Source organism: Leguminivora glycinivorella, chromosome 16 (genome assembly GCF_023078275.1).
Source record: "Leguminivora glycinivorella isolate SPB_JAAS2020 chromosome 16, LegGlyc_1.1, whole genome shotgun sequence".
Lineage (NCBI taxonomy): Eukaryota > Metazoa > Arthropoda > Insecta > Lepidoptera > Tortricidae > Leguminivora > Leguminivora glycinivorella.
In genome coordinates this window covers 9795248-9808837 of record NC_062986.1, presented here as the reverse complement: position 1 = coordinate 9808837, position 13590 = coordinate 9795248, and the positions used below count along the sequence as shown (strand labels likewise).

Sequence of the window (13590 nt, the reverse complement as noted above, 5' to 3'; positions counted from 1 at the left end):
TGCCATTCGGCTACGCACCCAGGTAGGGAGTTCCTACACAAGTTAAATGTAGACGACGCGCCATAACAATCTGGAACTCTATATTTGAGGAGTCTTTTTAAAAGGGCTTATTTTTGTCTGGTATCCTTACAGAAATGGGCCCTTTGAAAAGACACTCTTTTGTTTTATCATTTTCACTAACTCCGTGATTGTCCTATCTGAGAACAAATGCGTTATTCCATACCTAAAAGGTCTCTATACAATTATCATAAGGATCCTTTTTGTATGGAAAATCACAAATGATAGTACATATTATCTTCGTCCCCCTCTGGCCATCTGTTGAATCCCGACTTGACCCGGATATGAGATCCATAGATTTTTGCACGAGTTAAATTTGCATATTCAATCTGGACCTGAATTTTGATAGTCGTGGTGAATATTTTAACCAAGTACGCTTGTTCGGATATAATTCAAGTTAAACTACGAAATTGTATAATTTGGGTGGTTTTAGTACCGCTTTCGCATAACTTACACCGATCTATTTGAGGTAGCAGAACGATTGTTATTGAATAATAGATTAATTTAACTAAGATTTTTTTTGTATTGAAACTAAGACTAAACACAAAACTTAAGAGTAAACTTAAATTCAAAATAAGCCCTGAAAGATTTGTACCAGGAATTCTCGCGGCATTTCCTCGGAGGCATCACATTGCTGATAAATACTTTGTCCAAGGACGTCGCCAGCTCTTCCGTCACCACTTATGTCAATAAAATAGAAAAAAATGGCCAGGATCCTAGTTTGCTTAAAAAGGGGACAAGAAAAGGTGTGGACTGAAATGAAACACATTTCGCGCAGATAAATCTACACCGTGTCCAATAAGTTTGAATACAGCACAAATAGCCAATAAAACAAAATGAACAAATAGTTACAACATTATTATTATATTTTATGAATGGCACTCTTATTTACTACATTCATAACAAATGTTTTGGAATAACTCCAGCATTAACTTGTTTACCAGCCTCAAACGCTTCTCAAACGGATCACACGCGGCACGCACCGTTTTCTTCACATTTCATCCCAAATACTCTCGATAACCTTTTTGAAATGATCTAGGTTTATGATTTTATAAAAATTTAGTCTTCAAAGCATGTTTGACCATACAAAATAGTCTAATACGCCTAAACCTGGAGGCCTGGGTGGCCACTCATGTTTCGGATAAAAAACTGCCAAATTAGTCTGAAACTACGCTAGAATACCATTTGCCGAATGTGCTGGAGGTGCGTCTTGTTGGGACACATGATACTCATTCCCAAGCATCCTTTTTAACTGTAAGGCATTTTTTTCTCCAAAACCTTGGTTTTAAAGAAAAAAACGTTGATTTTAACGCTTTTATCTGTAAGTACTGAAGGTAGTTTACCTCGCTTACATACTGCATCCCACACCTGGGCCGATGGTGAGCTCTGGAACCTAGGCACATTTTTCTAGTTGCCCGGAACGTTATCTATCCTCGGTACCCATAATAGTTTATTTTGGACACGTGGCGTCTGTTTTATCACATACAGATTCTCCTTATAAAAAATAACTCGTCACCTGCGTGCCGAGCAAGTATTTTGTAGGCACTTTACCTCTTTGTTTTTCTTAGACACTTCAGAAATTTCATGTACTTTGTGCTTGTATTTTATTAAGAGGAATACACTCTTTAGTTTAAATAAGAATTTGATGGCCTGTGATCCCTATATCTTTAGAACTGAGGTAAAATGTGAGTATTCGGACTTATTGGACACGGTGTATAGTACGAGTGTGGATGAATAACTAACCCGTAAGGTCTTAAGAAATACTTAATCTTTCTAATAATAGAATAATGACGATTAAAAGCTATAAAATGTGTAACAATGGCGGTTTTATGACTTTTAATAATCGCGACAAACCTCTACGATCCGACCGCAAAAGCCATGACAATAATAATAGGTATAGTTCCTGGTGTGTCGGTAATCTATTTATAGCGAACCTTGCTGGCGTGTAAGCTTTAATATCAAGAATGTGTTAATGTATGTGCACTTGCCAGTACATTGTATACAAATAATATTATTTCATATACATAACAGCCCTATAAACGCTAAAATTTGGTCTTAATTAGTTGTACAGTGTGCCCGAAATTACGTAGATAGGAATAGGATAGGTACGGCCTACATACAACTTATCCAGTCCACATCGTATAGAGAGCACATTTTTGACGCAAATAAAAGTCAAATCGGGCAGTATGAATTCGTTAAAATAACTCACCTAAATATTTTTTAATATGGATACTATTTTAACCATTGACTGCAAAAGCCTATTTTACCTAGATATTTACTAGTACTAGACTACTAATACTAGTACTAGACTTTTACACCGGTCAAATCTTACATGAAAATCGGCTAAAAAAACAAAGTGTGATGTAAAGCTGGATTTTTGGTATGTTATTTAGAGTCCTTGGGGGAATGTAAGACTATATTTTGCAAGCAAAAAAAAAGTGTGCTAACTTCGTAATTTAAAAAAAAAAGGAAAAAAATCGGACATTTTTTGATCTTTATTTTTTTATTAAAAAACTATGCGTTTTTGGTCAAAAGTTGCTGTGTAATGTTGAAAGCGCATTAAATTTCAAACAGTTTGACATCTTTTTTATCAATGTCCGTCAAATAGTTTTCGAGATATGAAGCGTCAGAAAAGGTTAATTTTTGACGCATTTATAAAATGTTGCGTTTTGCCAATATTTTTAGACAAATATCTGCAAAATACATACATACAACATACATACAATCACGCCTGTATCCCATGAAGGGGTAGGCAGAGCACATGAAACTACTCAAGTTTCAGTGCCACTCTTGGCAAATAAGGGGTTGAAAGAAAACGAAACTGTGACATTGCAGTGACAGGTTGCCAGCCTCTCGCCTACACCACAATTTAACCCATAATCAAAATATCATATCTGCAAAATACTTCATGATATGATATATATTGCAAATATAACATTGTATAAAATTTATTTTGCTTTAGTTTTAGTGCTAATAAAGGTCAGTAAGACGAATAGTTACTTTGGTAAACAAAAAAAAAATCTATAAATAGAGAAGCCAAGAGTCTGGTAGATTGGTTAAGGTAAAATAGTTTACGCTAAAAGTTTTAGGTTGAAAGTGCTATCTATTCGATCTTACTTTCTTTGATATCCGTTTATCTGAAAAAATTGTCTAAGCTAACTTTGCATCGATTTGACTATTACTAATGAAGAAATAAAATACAGTAAAATTTTTAAGTTTAGTAAATTAGAAAAATAAAACAGAATTAGTTACATTTTACTTTTTCCTTTTTGAGGGTCCTGGTTCTGCATCTTGATGGCACAACTCCTGTAGTGATAGAAAGTCCACTTGAGTTGTATTTGGCCACCAATTGCTGTGGAATAAACTACGGAAACGGAAAGCGCCCACGCCAATTATTAAGATACTGGAGAAGTGGTATTCCCAGCAGAAGAACGTAGTAAGATGGAAGTCAACTCTGTCCACAGCCAGCGGGCTAAACTGTGGCGTGAGACAAGGAGGCAGTATGTCTTCGGCTCTCTTCAGCGTGTACATGGATGGGCTGTCGCAGGCTTTGACCAGTACCGAGGTTGGCTGCTCCATCAATGGACAAATGATAAATCACATCGCATATGCAGACGATATGGTCCTACTAGCACCATCTATGGGAGCTATGCGTAAGTTACTTGCAGAATGCGAGAGATACGCCAGCCAGCATAACATGAGATACAATCCGGACAAGTCTGAATTTATGCTCATGGAGGCAGCACATATGCCCACACATGTACCACCTCTTTTGCTTGATGGAGTTCAATTGCGGAGAGTACACGAAGTCAAATATCTTGGCCACATCTTGTTGTCCAGTTTAAAAGACCAGGAGGACATAGAAAGGCAGAGGCGAGCCACCGCAGTAAGGGCAAATATGTTGGCTAGAAGATTCGCCAAATGTAGTGACAGCGTTAAAAGACAGCTGTTCCTCAGTTTTTGTACAAGCGTGTATACTGTCGAGTTATGGTCCGACTACACCTGCGCGGCGGTGAGAGACCTGCGCGTGCAATACAACACATACTATGTACTGATATTTCGTTAAACGGAGAATACTATGATTCGGGCACGTCCACGACAACGCTCGTGAGATTACATCGATGTTATTGACCCTCAGTGATATGCTTTAAAAACCAGTCCGTACAAGAACAATTTCGGAACAATCTGATTCAATTACTTAATGAGGGTTTTCTACTCGTAAATATTTTTTCCGCCAAGCGGCGATCCTGAGGTCTTTCTGACCGTAAACTTAACTTACTAAATAAATGTTGATTTGATATACGCAAATATGTGTCTGAGTAATACTTGAACAGCTCCCAAATAATAATAATTCGTTCTCCGCTACGCCTCCTGTAAATATATGTAAACTATCCCATTTGGCCATTACCATCCACCGATTATTTCTGATCCAGTTATACTAGACTTATGATATAATCCTATTTTTTTAAATAACTGGCACTCTTTTGGTCTTAAATGAAAGCTAGTGAAATTTTCTACATTTTTATTTTACAATTTATGTAATAGTCTGAGTTGTTTTGCTGATATCTGTCTCAAAATATTAGCAAAACGAATATTTTCATAGAAAGGGGAAAAATGCTCTTTTTTTGACGCTTCATATCTCAAAAAATATTTGACGGACATTGATAAAAAAGATGTCAAACTGTTTGGAATTTAATGCGCGTTCAACATTACAAAGCAACTTTTGACCAAAAATGCATATTTTTTTAATAAAACGGCAAAAACCAAAAAAAGTCTGATTTTTTTACTTTTTTTTTTAAATTACGAAGCTAGCACATCATTTTTTTGCTTGCAAAATATAGTCCTACATTCCCCCAAGGACACCAAATAACATACCAAAAATGCAGCTTTACATCACACTTTGTTTTTTTATTTCTCTTTTTGACCAGTGTATTTTGACGCAAGCAGATTATTAGAGAAGCTTATCTCTTACAGTTGGCAAATTAAGATTATTGTACCATTATTTTGGATAGAAGGCCTGTAATTATCAGATGACCTTTCTCTTTGTTTGCCACAAAAGTTTAATGTTGAACTTTTTTTACTGATGCAAGTGGTTTTGTTGGCTAGTTTCCAGATACTTTCCTAGCTTCGGATAAATCTGATAAACAGCTGTAATCGTACACTGATCTAAAATGTTTAAGGACTAAAGGTCGCGGGATAAAAGGCACACATACATAAACGCATTCCTAGGGGTAGACAGAGAACATGAAACTGCTTACTTAAATTCCAGTGCAACTTTTAGCAATTAAGGGATTGAAAGTAAATTAAATTGTGATATTACAGGGACAAGTTGCTGACCCGTGGTCTACGAAACAATGAAACCCAAATCCCACAGTCAATTTCTACGACATCCACGGGAGAAAATGGCAGAAAAGAATGTCCTGTATATCCTATTTAAATATGTTTGCGTTCCACTAGTGGAACCACTTACCCCTAAGTGAGTTCTCGAAAGGCAGACGTCGCCAACCCAGCCTAGGCATTCTCGAAAACCTCCGGAGGGACCTACGGTAATTACTCTAACCTCGGCTCGAGACACCCTCTTACGTCATCAATTGAGCCTCGGAATTGGACTATTGAAGAAATTATGCAAGAGCCGAGAAAATATGAACCGAAGCAGTGTTGCGTAAGCTTATTTTCTGAGCTTTAAGTACTTCTGGTAAACAGGCACCTCAGGTTCAACGTTCTAATATTGTGAGTAACGTCTTCTACCTACATAAAAATCTACCTTTTTAAGGTTTTATACCAATTATCTGGTTCAGAAAAAATACAAAAAGAGGCTCAAAGATTGTGCAAAGTATTTTGGACAAATCAAATTAAGGGTTCAAAGATGTTGAAATAGAAAATGAGATAGGCGCGAATTTTTATGTTATTATCATGATACTATCTCCACTACAACAATATTTTGAATCTGTCGCTTCTGCCGTTTTCCATAGACTTTTATGTAAGAAAATCGAGCGTTCAAAATGTAAAGGTATAGGTTCTGGCATAGTAAGGAGTAAGGAAATGTAGAGAACTGGTACCTTTAAATATATTTCATTGCCACTAAAAGAACAGTAACCGCGACGACGGAATTAAGCACGACGTAAATAAAGTTAAGAACCTGTGGTGTGGTCTAATGACAAATTCTATCTTCACAATACAGTCTAGCAACAATGTGATAACTTCTCAATTACCTACAGTTGTCGTCAGCGGAAAATAATTCAGTTGAATTTAGGAACGTAATTCGTGTAAAGTGTTCGTAAGGAAGGTGAATTTGGGCAACAGGAACATGCCATCAAGCTGTTAGCGACAAATGGCGACACTGGCGACAGAGTCACGGAAGGGAACGCGGCCATTTTGACTCGCGATCTTCGCCTCAAACAATATTTAGTAGCTAATTTGTAGAATGTATAGGTAGGTAGGTACTCTTTGTAGTTGTTTACTGTGACGATGAGGAAGTTGCTTTTGAGTACTGTTCAAAATTCTACCTATAATTCTACCCACCTAACCATAAGTATATATTTAAAAGATATGTTTCCCCTCCCCTCGCGCCTCGCCCCGCCCGCGCGGCCCTCTAATTAGTGGTTGACACCTATGACAGACTGTTATAAGACATGTGCGAAAACGGTTGTGCTTCCGTGATGGATTGTGGACCCCAGCCAATCCTGCCTGCAGTTCCTGACTCCCGGAGAGAAGGTTAGTGCATGTCTTTGACCACCTTGACAGATTTTTGTATTTCTATTTTGCCCCCTCTTGTCCGTTCATAAACAAGTACATAGAAATAGCATTATCTGGCTAGTTTTCCTAGTAGTAGGTTCACCTGTCGCAAAAATTAAGTACTTATCTTGGCATTTTATTATTTAGTTGCTGTATTTCGCACGCGCCAATACCTACCGAACAGCGAAGCAGAATTCATGACAGGATTTTGAATGACTTTGGTCAGATATCAGACTGATCCGTGTATTTAAGTTTGAATTGGTCTGAAAATCAACATAAAACAGGCGCAATATATATTTAAATTTCAAAAATTAAACTTTTTCAAAATTAAATTTGATTTACATATTCGACCCATATCGTATCTAGAGCTCATTTTTGACGTAAGAATATTAAAGTTGGAATCTTGACCGTATTTATTAGGAAATGTAAATAATCATTACAGGTCAATTCGAACCTATAGTACAAATAACATTAAGACATCTAAAAAATATCATTCACATATCGTGCATATTCGCTCGTGATTCACCGTAGCTGTATAGGCGTGAGAGTACAAAACATACAAAATTATCGTATATCATTTAGATCATGTCATATCATACTGTCCTGGCCGATTTCGACCACGGCGACTATTTAAGACTGGTTATTAGAGCGACGTTCGTGAGCTCTCAAGTGACTGACATACCCAATCTTAGCAGTAAATGTGCGACCACATTCACTGCAGGTCAGCACCCCTCCGACAAAATTATAGTCAACTATAAATCATTTAGATATCGTTCTAATGTCAAGTGTTCGTTTGAATTGGCTTGTTATTTCATGTAGGTATGAAGTCGTTAATTAGGCATACCGTAACACATCAAAGTAAATTACCATTGACTGCAGAGATCAGTCTGGTTTATCAGTCTGAATACAAATGACTTGTAATGCAAATACGTTAAATGTAACGACGATAACCTTTAAATATTATCAAAGGACGTTACAGTTACACAGTGAAAATTCAATTCAAGCTAAATTTAATCCAAATTAAGGTACAGCGGGGCAAATCTCGACTGGGGGACAATTGTCACTGATCCAATTTTCCATTATTACACTATGTTATTGAGTTTAGACGTGTGCGCCGCGCCGGCGCGCCGCCGCCGCCGGTAATTTTGTCCACGCCGCCGCCGCCGATTATTAATCGGCGTGAAATCGGCGTGACCTTGGTGGTTAATAAATTGCTCAAACTTAGTATTTGATTACATTTTTGGACTTTTTATACTATTTCCAATACATATAATTTACTTTTATTAAAATATTCTGTATTAAGCACTAAGAAAGATGCGAAAAACTGGATATGGGGGAAGATCTATGATCGTGACGACTTTGACCTGGCATACGACTTGACACAATTGTTTACAGCACCTACGAGATTACCATATCTGGAGAGCCAAGAACTTTCCCTGTTGGATCTTCTGCTATCTTTTCATCTAGATCACCATGTAATCCATTCTAGATTTCATGGCTCCTCGAAATTTGTCCGTTCCAAAATACCCACGTGCCCACCGCGTCGGCATATTACTTATAGCCACTGTGTGTAAGACTGTAAATCAGCAGATTGAATAGGAGGCGATTGTTTTTTGCTCCCCCAGGTAACCCAGGTTTGCTTCAATTTGCATGATCCTAATTTCGTTGCTGATCTGGTTCTGCAGGAAATGAAGCTTTTCATTCCATTCTCTGTGGTTCCAATCACTGGCAAGTGTCAAACTTCATTTGATAGAATCGTGTTTTTTTTTAAGTAGCCTAATATGTGTCCCACTGCTGGGTAAATGCCTCCTCTTCCTTCGTCCACTCATCACGGTTTGATGCCTGCTCCCGCCGTCCGAGTGATATCTCTATTTTTGGTCTGCCTTTGCCCCGGCGAAGCTGTTGTAACCATTCAGTTGCTACTTTGGCCCACCGATCAGGTGCAAACATGTCCTGCACGTATCGTATAGCACATGGAAAATTATTCAGTGGTTCCAAGACGCAAAAAACAGAACCGCATTTCCTAATAAACTTTGTTGGCTGCGTCCAACTCAAAATGCCGAGACCTATCCCCCTACCGGACGTTCGTTTCCAGTATAGTTCAGTGTGTAAAGCTCTTTTTTTCCTCGACACAGGTAACGACGGTATCATTGGAATTTTGCTGAAGTTGTATGCTTTTGAGAGGTCACCGATGTAAATTCAGCTTTCTTACCCTTCTGGCGTAGACCCAAAACCTCATAAAAATCAGCTTTGGCGTGACCCGATCTACAAACAAGTCCGTTATCATCATCATCATCATCATATCAGCCTTTTTTCGCCCACTGCTGAACACAGGCCTCTTTTCTAGTACGCTACTTGTCCCGATCCTGAGCTACTCTTATCCAGTTATGACCCGCAATTTTCCGGATGTCGTCCACCCAGCGAGCCAACGGATGTCAAGCGCTTCTTACATCTGTAAGCTTTGCCTAGCAACATGGGCCCTACACCCAACTCCATTTTAGTTTGGTTTTATGACGAAGGTTGGCATTCATCAATTCAAGTCCGTTTTATACTACTCCTTCTGTACTTTACCAAAAAGACTACGAATTGTAAATAAAGTAACCAACAATACGATTTCTAGTTTATTAGTTTACATGGCACATCTTTGAGTACCGGCGGGCAAGTCAAAGGGTGGCCAAATAAGCAAAAGGCATTTCCAAATGAGTTTGATACAGCTATAGCCGACGATTGCGTTTGGCACAAAGTTCTTCTTTAATTTCATCATAAAGAAAGAGATGGTTGTAGATTCATGATCACTTAGAGAAGGCATCCTTTGATGGAAGCCAACATTGAACAAAAAAGGTTTTGTTGGCACAAAACCTTGCTGCTTTGCTTGCTGGCGCAAGTGTTTTTTCCTATCTCGTGTTCACTCATCCATACTACATACTTCCATACTTCCATACTTAATACTTAATATTATAAATGCGAAAGTAACTCTGTCTGTCTGTCTGTCTGTCTGTCTGTCTGTCTGTTACGCTTTCCCGCTTAAACCACGCAACCGATTTTGATGAAATTTGGAACAGACAATCTTTAGACCCTGAGACAGAACATAGGCTACTTTTTATTTCGAAAAAAAGGGATGAAGGGGTTGAAAAAGAGGTTGAAAGTTTGTATGGGATTTCTTAATTTTAAATGATAAAACCATGAAACTTTATATTTTAGCACTTGATAAGAAATCATTAAACATATATTTAAAGTCACATACAGGTCGAACGCGATTAATTAACATTATTTTTACCTTTAAAATAAACATGGTTAGAAATAAACATTAACTAAAAGCGGGTAGATTATATTTATTTGTCTACCCCGAACATTTATATAAATTAATATCGGGTAGTTTTGTGTTGTTTACATCTCCGGTGACATTTTGCTGGGACGTCAGTCTTCCGCTTTCGGCCAGGTTGCACTGGCCGTGACGTTGGGAAAAAAGGTAAAAATAATGTTAATTAATCGCGTTCGACCTGTATGTGTACAAAGCGCGAGAACTTAAAGTGTTATATCATTAAACATCTTGATAAGGGATAGGGATAGGGATAGGGATAATAATAATAATAATAATAAAATACTTTATTGCACACTACAGAAGAAAAAGAAACATAATTCAGAACAGATACAACGTGGTAGGTAACAACAGGCGATAGCGATAGGGATAGCGATAGGGATAGCGATAGGGAAAGCGATAGGGATAGCGATAGGGTTAGCGATAGGGATAGCGATAGGGATAGCGATAGCGATAGTGATAGCGATACGGATACGGATACGGATACGGATACGGATAATATGGGTATCGTTAGCGGGATACGGATAATCGGTCGGCGGTCTCTTACAATCAATGTGCTCTAAGACGATCGTTGTTTGCTTGCTTGAAGATTACGTTTGCGATAAGTATAAGCAAAATGTAAAAAATTGTAAGGGATAATAGAAAAAAGTACTTTTTACCCACCGATCATAGTGTCGAAATACGGGCTATGTGGGATGTTTATAAAGGTTTCCCCAGCGTATATAGAATTACCTACGCTGTGGTCGATGTGTAATATTTCTACAATCATTGCAAGCAAAAGTATTATGTGCAATCGAAATAATCGCAGATAAATATACCTACAGAGAAACCTACGGTCCCTACGGATCCAAATGAAAATCTTAATGAATACTTTTATTACGCGGGCGAAGCCGCGGGTAAAAGCTAGTAATATTATAAATGCGAAAGTAACTCTGTCTGTCTGTCTGTCTGTTACGCTTTCCCGCTTAAACCACGCAACCGATTTTGATGAAATTTGGAACAGACAATCTTTAGACCCTGAGACAGAACATAGGATACTTTTTATTTCGAAAAAAAGGGATGAAGGGGTTGAAAAAGAGGTTGAAAGTTTGTATGGGATTTCTTAATTTTAAAAGATAAAACTTTATATTTTAGCACTTGATAAGAAATCATTGAACATCTTGATAACGGATAGGGATAGGGATAGGGATAGGGATAGGGATAGGGATTGGAATAGGGATAGGGATAGCGATAGCGATAGCGATAGCGATAGCGACAGCGACAGCGACAGCGACAGCGACAGCGACAGCGACAGCGACAGCGACAGCGACAGCGACAGCGATAGCGATACGGATACGGATACGGATACGGATAATATGGGTATCGTTAGAGGGATACGGATAATCGGTCGGCGGTCTCTTACAATCAATGTGCTCTAAGACGATCGTTGTTTGCTTGCTTGAAGATTACGTTTGCGATAAGTATAAGCAAAATGTAAAAAAATTTAAGGGATAATAGAAAAAAGTACTTTTTACCCACCGATCATAGTGTCGAAATACGGGCTATGTGGGATGTTTATAAAGGTTTCCTCAGCGTATATAGAACTACCTACGCTGTGGTCGATGTGTAATATTTCTACAATCATTGCAAGCAAAAGTATTATGTGCAATCGAAATAATCGCAGATAAATATACCTACAGAGAAACCTAAGGATCCAAATGAAAATCTTAATTAATACTTTTATTACGCGTGCAAAGCCGCGGGTAAAAGCTAGTATTTTATATAAATGTATACGTAGTACACCTGTATTGATCAAATTTTCAAGAATATTATTCTTGAAATTACATATGAATGATTTTTATATAAGAAACATGAAATCAAGGGCACGCCGAATTCACGCCGAAAATACGCCGCCGCCGCCGATTTTTTGGCAAACGCCGCCGCCGATCATTTTTTGATCGGCGCACACATCTAGTTGAGTTCTACATGTATCCACTGAACACGTCTACCATATATAACCGGTGGACACTCTATTTAATAATGCAAACATTGTAAAACATGGGAAAGATGGACCAGTTGGGCCATTATTTTTTTCAAAGTTGTCCACCCCACTTTTTTTTGGATTTGGAATTTTTTATGTGGTTTCCACTCAGAATCGCGAGCTCTTTCAATTCTAATAGGAGAAAAAAGTGTCCCAAGGTTTTTTCCCATTCCGTTACCATTTTTCCATACATTTTGTATGGCGGTACGTAATAGAATGGAAGGTCTGAAAAATGTATGGAAATCTTGGGGCATTTTTTTTCTCCTATCAGGATCGAACCGAAATCGAACCTCGCGATTCTGAGTATGAGTCGCGTAAAAACTACCTATGTAACAAAAAAATTGGCCCAAGTACGTTTGCCCCCAGTCGAGATTTGTCCCGCTGTATCTTATACGAATTTTCCGGAGACTAACCGGTCTAATCTAATATTAATAAACGTCAAAATATTGTTAGCTTTGTCTACTGGGTGTCAAAGGTGACGTTTTTGGCAGAAGAAACGTCACTTTTGAACAAATCCATAGCGTAATGAGATCGCAGTATTAAGGTTAACTAAACGCCGTAATAATATAAAAAATCGTCAGGATCCATTTTTTTCCTATTGGATATGTATGTACTTAATGCAGATTTTTAGAAGTGATTGACCGTTGTAAGCTGTCTTTAATGAGTAGAGTATTCTAAAACTAAATCAAGAGGCAAAGCATCCTTACAGGTAGTTTTTCCGAACTCCGAAGTAGCATGAGGTTATAACAATCGAGAAAAAAGTATAATCAATTGTTCGAAGTACCGAGGATGAGAATTAGAGTAATAATAATCGAAGAAGAAGATTCCTTCGTCAGTAATAAGCTTCTGTAAAAATTCATCACGATGGCGGGCTGCGCGGTGGTCCGGGGCGCTCGCGTGCAGTCCTCCGCCGCCCAGCCGCGAGTCATGACATGTCGCGCGCCGCCCCACCGCTTCTGACTAAGCTCAAGCTCGCGCGAAACCCAAAGTGCAGTGACAACTAGTGCGTCCGCAAAATGGAAGAACACCTTCACGTTTGTAGAATTCATTCAGTGTTGTTTTCAATGTTTGAGCTTTCGCTCTGATGGGTCTAACAATCATTTTGGTATGAAATTTAATTTAGTTAATTAAATTAACAAATCTGGCTGATTATAAAGTCATGGTAACTTATAATTTTAATACACATTTTTTTCTGACATGGTAAAAAACGAGTAGCTATACTAATCAGCGTTAGATGTTAGATAATAATCATAAATTGGTATTACGTTATCGCATGTGAGTTATTGTAACGACAAGGTGTTGTGTTTAGGATTAGTGATAATTGTCAACTAACGCGTGATAAAGCTTACAAGTGCAAACTGGGTTAGTTGTACTCATTCCATCGTTGCCAAGTAGGGCCAATGATATGGGTGCACTGCCAAAACAAACTACAAACTCTTGCAAGGTAACTATTTAATAG

The 13590-nt window shown here is 38.1% G+C and overlaps 1 protein-coding gene across 10 annotated transcripts in view; it reads left to right on the top strand.

Moving 5' to 3' along the window:
* LOC125234352 (potassium/sodium hyperpolarization-activated cyclic nucleotide-gated channel 2) overlaps positions 1 to 13590 on the top strand; it is a 445496-nt gene that overhangs the window by 297036 nt on the left and 134870 nt on the right. Inside the window, exon 1 of one of the 10 annotated variants that reach the window (XM_048140530.1) lies at positions 13043 to 13236. The exons of 8 other annotated variants lie outside the window; for them this stretch is intronic. The gene's annotated coding sequence lies outside the window, so the exon portion shown is untranslated. Of the gene's footprint in view, positions 1 to 13042; positions 13237 to 13590 lie in introns of those variants that run through there. One more of the 10 variants, XM_048140532.1, reaches the window with a different exon arrangement.